General features: G+C 45.1%; 1 protein-coding gene across 1 annotated transcript in view; it reads left to right on the top strand.

The window, feature by feature from the left end:
- GINS3 (GINS complex subunit 3) overlaps positions 1–8209 on the top strand; it is a 20728-nt gene extending 12519 nt beyond the window's left edge. The window contains exons 3-4 of the transcript XR_002482536.1: positions 4750–4752; positions 8196–8209. The gene's annotated coding sequence lies outside the window, so the exon portion shown is untranslated. The remainder of the gene's footprint in view (positions 1–4749; positions 4753–8195) is intronic.
- Positions 8210–13452: the final 5243 nt, after the last annotated feature.

Here is a 13452-nt window from a genome sequence, read left to right as displayed (position 1 = left end):
AAAAAAAAAAAAAAAAAAGATAGGACAGAGCGTTCCCATATATCCTTCACTCAGCTTTCTCTAACATCTTATACAGTCATGGTGCATTTATCACAACTAGGACATTAACATTACTACAACACTATTAACTAACCGCAGGCTTGATACAGATTTCACCTGATTTTTCACTAGTGTCCTTTTCCTCTTTGAAAATCCAATCCAAAATCCCACATCACACTTAAGGGGCTATTAGTTTTGAAAGCAAAACAAAGCATCAAACTCTTGGCCACATTAATGTCAATAGTTCAGCTTACTGGAAAGGTTTTGCTGCATTGGGGCCCAATAAGGGCTGGTTGGAACTTGCATAGCAGCAAACTGCTGGTAAACTCATCAATAAGGAGAGATTTGCTTTCACCTGAAATTTTCACTTTTTCTCCAATACTTGCAGTTGACAGAAAAAGGACTCTCATTTTACTTAAAAATTTTTTTTTTGGTAGAGATGGGGGTGAGGGTCTCACTATGTTGCCCAGGCTGCTTTTGAACCCCTGGTCTCAAGCAGTTTTTCTGCCTCAGCCTCCCAAAGTGCTGGGATTACAGGTGTGAGCCACCACACAGCCTTCTTTGTTATTTACTTTTTTAAAATTTATTTTTGCATTCTGTTTCTCCGATAGCAGTAACTTGATTATCTCTTCCTTTCTCTTCTGGCACACTCTCGCTGATTTTCTTTGTTTCTAAATGAGTTTAAGATGAGCATGACTTTCTACGCCAACATTATTAACAAGTGTTAGCACAGCTCTGAAAATAGTGCCTGGGAATTGCTAGTGTTTCAGAATTCATATGGAAGGGGCACACAGAATCAGTGCATCCTGCAAACATGTCCTACCAGGGCTAAAGCACACACACAAAAACAGATTTCAATCTTTTATAGCATTTTCTGTTCCTGTATCACCCTTAAGAGAGAAGTTCGTTTTATTCCTACATGATTTGGTCTCCCTTTGAATAACAAAATTCTTCCCTGAGGACATTTTCCCTTTTTTTGGACACTAGAAAGCCAATGAGTAGCTAAAAGGAAGGTGAGAGAAAGATGGTGTGACTTATTGAAGGAAAAGTGTGGTTGGAATTTGTTTTGAGGCTTGAAGAAAGGCTGGAGACAGAAACCAGTATTAAAAGCCAGCAGCACCAGTCATTGAGAGGAGGCATGACAATGGTTGTTTCCAGAGAGTGGCCTTATCTTAATAGGACCGAGAGGACCTGGCACTCGGCTATCTCTTTGGTTCAGGAGCAGAACATTTAAAAAACTGTATCAGAGGACACTGTCATTTTCCAATTTAGCATTTTATGTTTACTCTTACTTCTTTATCCAAGAATATGGGTAAATATTAAGTAATGTACTTCTTTTTAAATAATTAAGCAGTCTAGGAAGCCTTTTCTCAGGTTTGAAGCAGCTCAGACATTGATCAACATTTCAGAGGATTCACCTGGCTAAATTTCTAGATCGTTTCAAAGATTTGTAGGGAAGAGGAAGCTATATAATATTATACATCATGTTGTGTATGGCCAGCAATAAAAATCCAGATCCCTAACGTTTAAGGCATTTTTTAAAGAAATCAATAAAAAGTAAAAACCTCACTCCATTTTGAAAGACTATTATTTCCATAGTGACTTTAAAAGGCTCTTCTGCCTTTTAAGCAAAGGAATCATAGAAAAACAACCTGTCTCGGGTTATTTTATGTGTGTCCCTAAAGAACAAAGTGTTCAGCTGAGTTAAATGGACATGAATGTGACCCCTCGCTTGATTACAACTCAAGCATACCCACCTCCTCATGTCATCTGCGTGCTGTGACAAGGTCCCTCTCAGACCAACTCACACTGCAGAGCATATCTCACAGGAAAGTGGTTATGTTTGCTGGCCCTGAGGTGGTCATTAACACTAAGAAATCAAAGAGAACTAATGCAGGGATAACCAAATGATGGAAGTTGTGCAGAGTTTGTTATAAGATCTCCCTAAACTGGAAGCTTCTACACAATAGCTCAGAAATCATAGCCTAGAGCTGAAGGGGACCATAAGGATTGAGTAGTCCAGACTGTTAAAAAATAAAAATAAACTGGGCTTGGTGGCTCAGCCTGTAATCCCGTGCTTTGGGAGGCTGAGGTGAGTGGATTGCCTGAGCCCACGGGTTCGAGACCCACCTGGGCAGCGAGACCTCATCTCTACAATAAATCAAAAAATCAGCCAGGTGTGGTAGCGCATGTCTGTAATTCCGGCTATTCGGAAGGCTGAGACGGAAGGATCACTGGAACCCAGCAGGTCGAGGCTGCGGTGGCTGGGAGTGGCCACTGCACTCCAGTCTGGGCGACAGAGTGAGACTCCAACTCAAAAAAAAAACAAAAAACAAAAAACAAAATAAAAACAAAAACAAAACCAGATTGGGTGAGGTGGCTTATGCCTGTTATCCTAGCACTTTAGAAGGCTGAGGTGGGAGTATGACCTGAGCCCAGGAGTTTGAGACCAGCCTAGGCAACTCAGATCTTGTCTTGACAAAAACCCCCCAAAAATAGCTGGGCACGATGGTGTACGCCTATAGGCCCAGCTACTTGGGAGGCTGAGGAGGGAGAATTGCTTGAGCCCGGGAGACTGAGACTGCGGTGAGCCGTGACTATGCCACTGCACTCCATCCTGGGCATCAGAGTGAGACCCCAGCTCAGAATAAAAACAAAACTTTCATATTCGATACGCACAAAAGAACATACATAACATGTTTTTATGCTATAAAGTGTTATAATACAATGAACACCCATGAACTTCTGCTTATTTGAGTTGGAGAACATGATCATCGCTTCCTCCTGTGAACCCTCTGTCACCTTCTACCCCCGATTTCTCTGTCACCCGCCACCCTTAGTAACCAGTAGCCTAGATTTTATATTTATTATCCCCTTGATTTTTTTACCTAATGAATATATTATTGGGGTTTGTTTTTGAACTTCATAAAAATAAGACCATGGTGCACGCAGTCTGCTGCGTCTTGCTTCTTTCACTCAATTTCATGTTAACTTTCAAACATATAGTTACAGTTCATTTTTATAACTGTTTGCTGTTCTACTGTGGGACCATGCCACAACTTCGACAAGCATTTGCTTATCAGTGGACATTTGGTTCGTTTCCTGCCTTTTTTCCATTACAAGCATCATCACTGTGTGCATTCATATGCAGTACAAATTTCTCTGGGGTGAATACCCAAGTGAAATTGCTGGCTTGCAGGGCCTGCGAATGCTGTATTCCACAGGCTACTTCCAAATTGTACCACCTTATTCTCCCATCAACAATGTGTAAGTTTCCATTGTTAGAACTCTTAATTTTTTTGCCAATTTAATGGGTATGAGATATATATCTCTCTGTGATCTTGATTTGTATTTTCCTGAGTGCTAATGAGGTTTCTTTCTTTTTTTTTTTTTAATTAGAGTCTCACTTTATCGCCTAGATTGGAATGCAGTGGCACACTCACCATCACCACAGCCTTAACCTGCTGGGCTCAGATGATTCTTCTACCTCAGCCTTCTAAGTAGCTGGAACTACAGGTGTGCGCCACCACACTGGGCTAATTTTTTAAGTTTATTTTAGAGATGAGGTCCTTCTACCTCAGCCAAGTTGCCCAGGCTGGTTTTGAACCCCTGGGCTCAGGCAATCCGCTTGCCTCTGCCTCCCAGGGTGCTGGGATCACAGGTGTGAACCACTGCACCTGGCTTGCATATTTTTTATACAGTCACAGGCCATCCATGCTTGCTCTTTTGTGAAATACCTGTTTACGTGTTTTGCCCATTGTTCTACTGGGTTGATTACCTTTTTACTGATTTATTGGAGTTCTTTATATGTTTTGGATACTAATTTGTCAGCTATCTGTTTGGCAAAAATCTCCCGGCTTGTAACTTGCCTTTTAATTTTTCTTGTAGTATCTTCTTTTTTAGAGACAGGGTCTTGCTCTGTTGCCCAGGCTGAAGTGCAGCCTTGAATTCTTGGGCTTGAGCAATCCCCTTACCTCAGCCTTCTGGTAAGGCATGTGCTACCACACCCAGCAAATTTTTTAATTTTTTTTTTTTTTTTTGAGTCGGAGTCTCACTCTGTTTCCCAGGCTGGAGTGTAGTGGCATGCTCATGGCCAACCCAGCATCAACCTGCTGGGCTCCGGCAATCCTTCAGCCTCAGCCTTCCAAGTAGCTGAAACTGCAGGTGCATACTACCAAACCTGGCTAATTTTTTATTTATTGTAGAGACAAGGTCTCGCCAAGTTGCCTGGGCTGGTCTTGAACCCGTGGGCTCAGGCAATCCACTCACCTCAGCCTCCCAAAGTGCTGGGATTACAGGCTGAGCCACCGAGCCTGGCCAATTTTAAAATTTTTATGTAGAGACAAGGTCTTGCTATGTTGCCTAGGCCAGTCTCAAACTCTTGGACTCAAGCAGTCCTCCCATCTCAGCCTCCTGAGTCACTGAGATTACAGGCATGAGCAAACACGCCCAGTGATGTATCTTTTGATGAACAGAAAAGTTCTTAACCTGTTTTTTTTAATCTATATATAGATGGGAAAATGGGCACAAAGAGGTAATGTGACTTCCTCAATATTCAAATGTTACTAATAATAGCTATTATTTATTGAGAGCTTATTCTGTGCCAAGCATTGTAGTAACCATTTGATATGTGTTAGCTCATTTAATCTTTACAACCACCCTGAGAAAGTAAATGGCTATTACCCTAACTTTAAAGAGAATGAGGCAGACTCAGTGAGGTGAAGTAACTGCCCAAGGTCACACAGAAATCAGTGCTGGGCCCGGGGCTTCAACCCAGGCCAGGCTAGTTCTGAAGGTGAAGCTCTAACCTGTTCCAGTACACCATGCGGTGAGCAGCAGAGCCAGGCGAGGGCAGCCCCCTTCCCGTGACACCACCAGGCATCTCTCTCCTCAGTTCTGGTCCTTCCAATACGGCTTCCACAGGACTCAGCATCACACCTAAGTGTCTCCTTTGGAAAAATTGGCCCAAGCTATGCCCATGTCATATAACCATTATCTGCAACTTAAATAGGGCCCCGCTTTCTGTTTCAAAACACTGCTCACGTCATTGACAATTTATGCTCATTCCTGAGATTGCAAGCTGCTATTTTTGAGAAGTTATTTTGCATGGCCTTTGGCCTCAGGGGCCCCTGGTCCATTTTCCCCGGGTACCTCAGCTGGCAGAACACTGTGTGGCCCTCAGGATTTGATTATGTGTCTAATCTTCTGCAAGGCTGTTGCAAAACCTCCCCTGCCTCTTTCTGCCTCTCCCTCACTCCCTTGCTCAAAACTAAGTGAGGGATGTCTGATGCGTGGCCTGGGGGAAGGGAGGTTCGCAGAAAGAAGAATCCATGTGGTTCAACCTGATCCCTGCAGGGCAGGGTTGGCTGTTTTCGGGCCTCTTCTACTGTGCATTTCATTGAGAACAGAAATGAACCCCACGCATTCACTGTCCCCCTCACCTTTTGATAAGGGTCCTCCTTCTGCCATGCTGGGCACAGTCTATGGTGAGGGATGGAGAGGTCATCCCTCCCTGTTCTTCTGTAGTTTACATTCTAAAGGACAAAGCGGACTATAAACCATATTGCAGTAAGTTCTGTGACATAAACTTAAGGGTGTGTGTGTGTGTGTGTGTGTGTGTGTGTGTGTGTGTGTGTGTGTGTGAAGGGAACAGCTAAGGAGATCTTTTTTAAATAGTGAGTTAATGAGTTCAGGGAAGGTCTCTCAGGAAGGATGCAGAGCTGGCTGACCAGGTAGTGAGCCCAGGGAAGTTCACTATTCCAGATAGTGAGAGTAGCAAGTACCAAGGTCCTGGGGCAGGAAAAGGTGAGGTGTGTGGTTTGGCCTGCTTTGAGAAACAAAAGCAGGTCTGAGTGGCAGAAGTGTGAACAAAAGTGACAGGAGATGAGGAGGGGGAAGGAAACAGAGAGCAGATCCTTTGAGAGGTGCATAAGACAGGCCCAGCCCTATGCATGGAGCTGACCATCAAGGAGTCAGGGACATTATTAGAGCATCACAAACATGATCCTAGAAGGGGCTATAGAGATGGCAGGGCACCTTCCGTGTCAGGGTGTGTCAGGGAGGGCCTTTGGGGGGAGGGGGGGAGTAACACGTAAGCCAAAACCTACAACAGTGGTTCTCAAAGTATGGTCCCCAAGCCAGGAGCATCAGCACCACCTATGAATATATTAAAACTAGTGCCCTACCCTAGACCGGTGCCTCGTCTTCCAGAGCACAAAGCTCTCCAGAGCACAAAGCTCTCAGAGCCTTACACATGTTCCATCTGTGGCCACCGAATTGCAAACTGTCAAGTTCCAGAACATGCCCCAGTGTTAAGATGCACAGAGTCGTGCGGAGAGGGCATACCCCAGCCAGCGGGCCATACCCACCATGTCATGGAGCAAGGACAGGGCCTGGTTGGCGTGGACTTAGCTGATTGCAAGGTGCCAAGGTAGGGACAGAGATGGTCTCTGTAGTTCTGCCGGTTGAAACTTCACACTTGGCTTCTGTGCACCTCCGGCAAGGTGTGAAAGGAATTAACATTCATTGAGCAGATTTGAAGCCTTCAGACTAGTTCTGAGTTACAAAATCAGGCAAAGAAAGAAAGAAAAAGAGTAGGGAAATTAGGTTATCTTCAATCTCAGTTAACTCAAGACCAGCTGCAGAGAACATCAGCAAATAAATTATCTGCAAAGAAAACCCACCCTGGGACTGAGAGTAGGCCTGAGACTTCCACCCCCAGGGGTCCTTTTGAAAAGAAAGTTCTCTGCCTGAAAACAGTTGCTCACCAAGGCACCTCCTCCACAGCTTGCAGAGCATCAGGCCGCGACACTTTAATTGCTCTGATGGAAACAAGCTAAAGGGGTTTTAATAAAAATAGAACCCAAATAGGCGTTGAGTCCCCTATTTTTTGCAACCGGAGGTACTGCCAAGGTTTCAGTTCCATGGGTGCTAGCCAGGGTGGACTCCTTCATGCAGCCGGCCCTGTTGGGAATGACATAAGGGACACGGCTTATGGAGTCAGTGTTGGAAATGTCAACAGAAGCAGCAGACCTCTGCCAAGAATAGCCCGGAGGGGAAAAACAGGTCAAGTCATGTCCCGATTGCTACAGGAAGTAAAAGCTTGGTGGGGATTGGGGAGCGAGGCGTTCTCGGGGGTCCTGCTCCCCAGCACCAGGGTGACCAATGGAGTCCATTGGCCACTTCCCAAGCCAATTGGAATCTTCAAAAAATAAGTCAGGTAGCCGGGCTCGGTGGCTCAGCCTGTAATTTCACGCCTTTGGGAGGCTGAGGTGAGTGGATTGCCTGAGCCTGAGGGTTCGAGACCCGCCTGGGCAGCGAGACCTCATCTCTACAATAAATCAAAAATCAGCCGGGTGTGGTAGCACATGCCTGTAAATCTGGCTACTTGGAAGGCTGAGGCAGAAGGATTGCCAAGACTGAGGCAGAAGGATTGCCGGAGCCCAGCAGGTCAAGGCTGCGGTGGCTGGGAGCGGCCACTGCACTCCAGTCTGGGTGACAGAGTGACACTTCAACTCAAAAAAAAAAAAAAAGTCAGGTGTCTGTTTTTATCTCATTAGTATTTCAGGCAAAATCATTCAGTAACTTGGGGCCCCCGGCTCTGGGCTGAGAGCACCTGGGTGGAAATCCTAGCTCTGCCACTTTGCAGTTGCATAGCCTGAGGGCACGCCGCTGGCCTCTGTGCCTCACTCTCCTCGCCTGTAAAATGGGGAGCATAATCATGTTTACCTTGTAGGATCTTGAAGAGCACCAAAAGGGTTATTTGTAGCGTGCTTAGAGCAGTGCCTAGCACATGGTAAGCCCTTGAATAATGTGGAGTAGTAAGGAGATTGGGAATAAACAAGTACAAATGAGGATTTCAGATAGTGACAGAACCATGAAGATGAACAGGCTGAGGTGGTAAATAAAGAGGGCGAAAGGGCCACACACAAGTCTGGAGTGTCCAGGTAGGGGGACAAGGAGTGCAAAGCCCTTGGGACAGGAAATAGCGTAAGTGTTCCAGAACGGAGAAGGGCTAGCCCAGCTGGAACAAGTGATGTAGGAAAGGAAGCTGGTAAGAGGTGATCATAGATAGGTGGACAAGGGCCAAGTCATAGGAAGAGTTGGAGACTAGGTAAAGGGTCATATTATAAAATCAGCAGGAAGGCTGGGTGCAGTGGCTTATGCCTGTAATCCCAGCACTGTGGGAGACTGAGGCGGGAGGATCGCTTTAGGCCAAGAGTTTGAGACCAACCTGGGCAACATAGCGAGACCTCATCTCTACAAAAAATTTAAAATATTAGCTGGGTGAAGTGGCACATCCCTGTAGTTCCAGCTACTTGGGCAGCTAAGGTGGAAGGATCGCCTGAGCCTAGGAGGTTGAGGCTGTGGTGAGCCATGATCATGTCCCCACACTTCAGTCTGAGTGACAGAGTGAGATCCTGTCTCAAAATAAAATAAAAATAAATAAATAACAAAAGCAATGGGAAACAGGGAACTGATGTGACCTGTTTCCTTGACAAAAGGTTGGAGACCATTGTGGGGGCTGTGCAGAGACAGACAGGCTCGGGGAGGGATGGCCTTGGGAAACCAGGAGACCCCTTAGGAGGCTACCGTGAGAGTGGAGGTGAGAGATGAAGGTGCCAGGGACCTGAAGAGCAGCAGTGGGACGTCAAGAAGTGAAGGGGATATGGTGATGACAGAATTCCAGGTGACTTGCAGGTTTGTGCCTTAAGACCTGGGATGCAAAAGCCCCAGGAAGAAATAGACTTGGGCCAAGATAGCATAATCCCACCAAGGCCCTCCCACTTTTATCCCACCTAGCAGCACTTGTGCAATTTCACACTTGGCCTTTGTCACTTTCCACACCGCTCTAAGAGTTTACAATTATTGCTCTTGCTTAGGACACAAGAGTGTGTCCTGGCTGGGCACAGTGCCTCACATCTGTCATCCTAGGTCTTTGGGAGGCCGAGGCGAGAGGATTGCCTGAGCCCTCAGGTTGGAGACCAGCCCGGGCAACTTGGTGAGACCTCATCTCTACAATAAATCAAAAATTAGCTACGCATGATGGCGCACGCCTGTAGTTTCAGCTACTTGGAAGGCTGAGGCAGAAGGATCATCTGAACCTAGCAGGTCGAGGCTACTGCACTCCAGCCTGGGTGACAGAGAGAGACTCCAACTAAGAAAAACAAAAGAGTGTGTCCAATACGATGCATCACTGTTTATGTAGCCATCTTTCTCTGCTGGGGACAGAGCCTGTTGCTAAGCCAGATAGTAACTAGAATCCATGTCCTCTTCCTGAGACGTCGTCAGTTTGCTAATGAAACACTTGAGTGGCCCAATGGGGGGATAACATTCATTTTAGAGTTTGGAAGGCTTATATTTTAAAACTCTTTCATATTTCTACCATGTACTTTTAAATTGTACACAAACAATACATGATCATGCTCATACAGACTTGTAAAAGACTAACTAATCCTGAACAAAACATCAGGTCCCCTTCACCATCACCTCCCACACCCACACCCAGCTCCTATGCCTTCCCGGGAGGTAAAAACATCAACAAACAGATGGCTTCCTTCCAGCCCCTTCCAACGCCTTTATGCTCACACAAGTCCTTGACGTAGGCTGGATCTTATTATACTTCTGTTCCGTAACCTCCCCCTTCTTTTTTTTTTAACCAATGTATCTTGTCAGAGCTCTAACTACCTTATTCTTGTTTTGTTTTGTATTTTAACAGCTGCAGAGTTTTTCAGAGTATGGAGATAACATGTTTTATTTAGCCACTCACTTTCTCTGAAGGGTTTGGGCTGTTTATAAATTTTCACAACATTGCAGTGAATGTCACAGGACTTAAATTCAGACGTTTGTGCAAGGATTTCTGTAGCACAGACTCCTAGAAGTGGAATTGATGGAGCAAAAAAAAAATTTTTTTTTGAGTTGGAGTCTCACTCTGTTGCCCAGACTGGAGTGCAGTGGCCGCTCCCGGCCACCGCAGCCTCGACCTGCTGGACTCCGGCGATCCTTCTGCCACAGCCTTCCAAGTAGCTGGAACTACAGGCGCGTGCTACCACGCCCGGCTTATTTTTTTTGATTTATTGTGGAGATGAGGTCTCGCCAAGTTGCCCAGGCGGGTCTCGAACCCACGGGCTCAGGCAATCCACTCATCTCAGCCTCCCAAAGGCGCAGGATTACAGGCTGAGCCACCGAGCCCAGCAAAAAAAAATTTTTTTATAGCTACTACCAAATTATCTTTCCAAAGACTGACTTTTTCTTTTTTTTTTTAAAAAAAGTTTGATTACAAAAGTAATTCATATTCTTCAAACAGGACCAGAAAAATAAGTTTTAAAACACCCATGATTTTATCACCCATGAATGACAACTATTAACATATATAGACTATTTGAGTCTTTTTACCCATGCATATTTGTAGATATGAATTTTTTATGAAAATATGGTCAGAACATGGACTATCTTTAGTAACCTGCATTTTTTCAGTTAACTATATATTACAAAGATCTTCCCAAGTCATTAAAGAGTCTTCCATGGTGATGTTCTAGGTTGTTAACATGGTTTGAGGGCAAGGAAAGGAAAGCTTTAGTTTTTTTAAAGACCCTGCTTAAAGTGACATTGACAACTCATGAGTTTGTTTATGTAGGAGGATTATTCTACAACCCTGGTTCCTAGATGTCTTTGAGAATGATAAAGCTGTCTTCTTCCCAGCAATATGTATGAACACACAATTTGCATATAATTTCAGGGATCCACTCCGCTCCGCTAGAATGCTCAGGAACGAAATCCCTTAACTACATCATGCTAAACAGCTGCATTGAATGCCTCCATATGGTTAGAGCATGGGTTATTTAACCCATAAAGTAGTTGAGAGTATAGGCTCTTGACATAAGACATAAGGCTCTGGACATAAGACTCATGACTTCAAATCCCAGCTTCACCACATGCTCTTCAGACCCTCTGCCTGTTTCCTCACTTGTAAAATTCAGGCAACACTAAGCAGGCTCAGGGGTAGGTTGCTGTGAGCTTTAAATTAGTTCATATTCATAAAATGCTTGCAGCAAGGTCTGGTACACAGTAAGTGGTAATTAAATGCCAGCTCTTATTCTTTCCAAGGTTTTGTGCTTTTGACATTTCTAACTATATTTTTGCACACATCTGTGATTATCCCCGAGAAATGAATTCCTAGATGTGGACTAGTTGGGTCAAATCATTAGCATATTTATAAGATTTTGGAGACATAAAGCAAAACTCCTCTAGAAAGATTCAGATGCAATTATTATTCTAGGACTAGGTTTACAATGGTAAAGAAAATGGATACAAATCCTTCCCCTCTTGGAGATTCCACATGAAGAGTAGACAGTAAGCAAAATAAATAAGTGACCTATTAGGAGGTGACAAGTGCTATGGAGAAAAATAAAGTAGGGATGAGGTTTGAAAGAGCTAAAACCGGACGGGGGCTGCAATTCTGAAGAGAGAGGCTTCCCTGAGCAGGTGGCATAGGAGCAAAGACCTGAAGAAGGGAAGGAAACACGTGGACACCTTGGGGAGGAGGACAGAGGGAACAGCAAGTGCAAAGGGCCTCAGGCAAGAACTTGCCTGGGTGAGATGGGGAAGAGGGGAAGAGGACAGAGCAGTGAGGGGGTAGGGACACGACGTGGAGAGCCTGCAGGTTAAATTGAGCGATGCCTTGGAGCAGTTTTAATTTAATCCAACTATAGGTCTAGGAAGAATGAAGTAGGCATTCAAAAAGATGATTAGAACAAGTTGAAATTATGTTTTCTTTGTTTCAACTTATGGTTAAGAGCACTAAAAGCAAGTGTGTCAACTCCCACTGTTTCCCAAGAAAATCTGAGGGTCCCTGTTTTCTCAGTAAAACATGTGAATATTTCAGGCTATGTGTGGTGGCTCACGCCTGTAATCCAAACACTTTAGTAGGCCGAGGCAGGCAGATTGCTTGAGGTCAGGAATTTAAGAACAGCTTGGGAAACATAGTGAAACCTCATCTCTACAGAAAATCAAAAACAGCCTGGCATGGTAGCGCGTGCCTGTAAATCCCTTCCACTTGGGAGGTTAAGGCCGGAGGATTGCCTGAGCCCAGGAGATTAAGGCTGCCTGAACCCTGTTGTGATTGTCATGATGATGCCACTGCACTCCAGCCTGGGCAACAGAGTGAGAGCCTGACTCAGAAACAACAAAAACATGAATATTTCAGACACTCAAGTTCAGATGCTTTTTTCCTAAAACACTAAAAACCAAGAGTAAAATAAAAAGACACAAGTTTGTTACTGGGCCATGTTCCCAGACAAGCTGTTGGCCAGGTGTGCAGCTTTGAGACTGAATCTATCAAGGGAATTCAGGTCCCAGATGACACTGCCCAGGGGTAGAGGGTACCTGAGCCAGAAGCCTCACTCCTTCCTCTTCCTCCCACACTGCAGGGCACAAAGCCTCAACCCCAGGGACACATGCAGTTGGCAGAAAGTCTAGCTCAGAGGTTGCAGTTCAGGGCGAAGAAGCAGTGAACCACAAGTTCAATCTGGGGACCACCGTGGCTGAAATAAGTGACCTGAAATTTCCACCCACTTCCCCAAACTGCAGAGCCGTTGTCTCGAATAAACTAAGAAGCTCCAGGGACTTGGGAAGGGCCAGACTTTGAGCTGAAATGGTTATAGATGAGGGGAGGTGAATCCTGGCATAGAATTGAGGCTGGTGGATGTGCCGTTGGCTTCGAGGGTCAAAGATGAGCCCTGGCATGATGAAAGGGCATCTACACCTTTGCCAGCCTTCCATGTATTGCTTCACTTGTCGACAATATGTCACTGATCACCTACCGTGTGCAGGCACGGGGCCAGGTGCCAAAAGAAAGAATGGAAAGAAATCTATCTGAAGGAGCTGCCAGTTCCTGGAGGGGGAGGGAGGGACACTCTGCACCGTGTGAGCCTTGGCTTGGGGCCCCACAAGCCTTCCCTTCTCCGAGTCAACACTCATCCACTTGCTTTTTTGCTTCCCCCTCCCTCTTTTCTTTGTTTTCATTCTTTCTCCTTCCTTCCATCTCTATCTTCTTCTTCCTTCCTTCCATTTTACATAGTACAGTTTTATCATTATGAAGTGGGAGTTGGTAATAGATCATTTATCCTGATACTTTTACCTTAGTTCACTTTCATTTTTAGCAGAAATAATAAACGCTTGTTGAAAAAGATAAAACAATATGAAAAATCCAATTAAAAAGGAAAATCCTCACCACTTCAACTCCCGAGACACTCACTATTAAACATTCAGTATTTACTTTTCAGATAAGATATTGTTCCCACCAGGCTCGGTGGCTCAGCCTGTAATCCCGCGCCTTTGGGAGGCTGAGGTGAGTGGATTGCCTGAGCCCGAGGGTTTGAGACCCGCCTGGGCAACTTGGGGAGACCTTATCTC

This window comes from Carlito syrichta, unplaced genomic scaffold (genome assembly GCF_000164805.1).
Source record: "Carlito syrichta isolate Samal-C Ts95f unplaced genomic scaffold, Tarsius_syrichta-2.0.1 Scaffold309854, whole genome shotgun sequence".
Lineage (NCBI taxonomy): Eukaryota > Metazoa > Chordata > Mammalia > Primates > Tarsiidae > Carlito > Carlito syrichta.
Note: the sequence above shows the minus strand (reverse complement) of the source record. Positions and strands in the feature narration are given on the sequence as shown.